Source organism: Penaeus chinensis, chromosome 36, assembly GCF_019202785.1.
Source record: "Penaeus chinensis breed Huanghai No. 1 chromosome 36, ASM1920278v2, whole genome shotgun sequence".
Taxonomy (NCBI): Eukaryota; Metazoa; Arthropoda; class Malacostraca; order Decapoda; family Penaeidae; genus Penaeus; species Penaeus chinensis.
Genome location: NC_061854.1, coordinates 285,492 through 287,991, shown reverse-complemented (window position 1 = coordinate 287,991; position 2,500 = coordinate 285,492).

Here is a 2,500-nt window from a genome sequence, read left to right as displayed (position 1 = left end):
AGGCTATATGGCCACTTGACTCGATTCCCGCAGAATGACCCTGCCCACCAGGTTGTCTCTGTTCGAGACAAGCCTGCGTGGAGGAGGCCTGTGGGACGACCGAGTAAGTTGATCGATCAAATCTTTCGTGAGGAGCTAGAGATGTATATATAAATGAATACACACACACACACACACACACACACATATTTATATATATATATATATATATATATATATATATATTATATAAGAATGGCAGTAATAATAATCATCATCATAATATTAATGATAATAATAATAATAGTAATAATAATAATGATAATAATAATAATCATGAGAATGTTAAAAATATTATGAAGACGATGATAATGATAAAGATAACAATGATAATGATAATCCTTATTATTATCATATTATTATTATTATTATTATTATTATTATTATTGTCATTACTATTATTGTTATTATTATTAATTGTGAAAACGATAATGATGCTGATGATGATAATTATGATAACAAAATTATAGTAACAACAATAATAATAATAATAATAAAAATAATGATAGTAAGATATTATAAATAATAACAATAATAGTAATAATAATAATAACAATGATAACAATTACAACGTTAAAATAATAATTATGACAATAATAATAATAATCATTAGTATTATAATTATAATTGTAGCATTAATAATAGGAATATGTGTAGCAGCAAAAAATAAATGAATAATAATGATAATAAAAAGGAAAATACTGCTACTAATAATAATGTTAATGATGATAATAATAATAATAATAATAATGATAATAATAACAATTATGATGAAAATGATAGTGATAACAATAATAATGATAATAATAGTAATAATAATAATAACTATAATGAAAAAAATTAATTACATTAAAAAACGTGATGATGATTAAGATATTAGTAATGATAATGATGATAATAATAATAAATATAATGATATTAATAATGATGATGATAGTGATGATAATGATAATGAAAAAATAATGATAAAGATAATCATAAAAAAGATAACGTTAGCGATAACAATAATAGCAGTATTATTATTAATAATAATGATCATGATAATAGTAATAATAACAATAATAATAATAATAATAATAATAATAATAATAATAATAATAATAATAATCATAATGATAATAATAATAATCATAATAATACTTAGGATAACAAAGATAATATATACAGTGATGATAACAAAAATCCCAATAATACTGTTGATAACAATAATAATTATAAAAAAGTAATAATAATAATAATAATAATAATAACAATAAAAATAATGATAATGATAATAATAATGATAATCATCTTCATGATAAAATAATACTAATAATGGTAATAATAATTATCATAATGCTAACAAGTTAATAAGGTACTAGACAATGTGGAACGTGACATAGAGCAAGTCGTCAATGCGTGCGTCCATTTATGCACGCATGTATCGTGCTCGTGCGCATGTGCGCATGCGCGTACGCGCGTGTGTGTGTGTGAGTGTGTATGTGTGTGTGTGTGTGTGTGTGTGTGTGTGTGTGTGTGTGTGTGTGTGTGTGTGTGTGTGTGTGTGTGTGAGTGTGTGTGTGTGTGCTTTCATACACACATATACAAGCAAGCGCGCAAATATGCACACAAGCACGGATTTAATGCGCACACACACACACATGCGCGCAATGTACGTGCGGAGTTGCTCGGATTTTATAACAATATTAATAATTATAATAACTAAAGACTGTAATGATAATAATCATTGTTATGATTATAACTTTATCATTATGATAAGGGTAATCATTGTGGTATAAATAATAACAGTAAGAATGCAAGTGATAAATGTGATATATTAAAAAAGTTATGCACGAAAAGCCCCCATTTACGAATATTCTACGATAATGAAAGAAAACGATATTCATTAAAAATGATAAATAAATGAATAAACAAAAGTATTTCTTCCTTGATATGCCATTGTAATTGATCTTATGTATATATATATATATATATATATATATATATATATATATATATATATACATATATATACATATATATATGTATATATATATATGTGTGTGTGTGTGTGTGTGTGTGTGTGTGTGTGTGTGTGTGTATTTGTGTATATATATGTAGTTATATACACATCTATCCATATATATGTATATATATATATATATATATATATATATATATATATGTATGTATATATATATATATATATACATACATATATTTCGAGCAAAATTATTGAATTGCTTTTAGCACGCAAATGTAATTATACTTGCAAAATCTAATCCTTGGGCCTCACGAGAAGAGTCCATTTGATCCCGTTCACATCTTCATAACTCTTGGCACATCACTTTCTTTAGTTACTGAGTTATGTGTGAGGATAGCGAGGGTTGTTTCCCTTGTATGATACTGTCGTGTATGTTTCAGGTTATGTTCTTGATTATTGTTATCGTTATTATCAATTTAGTTATTGCTAATACTATTA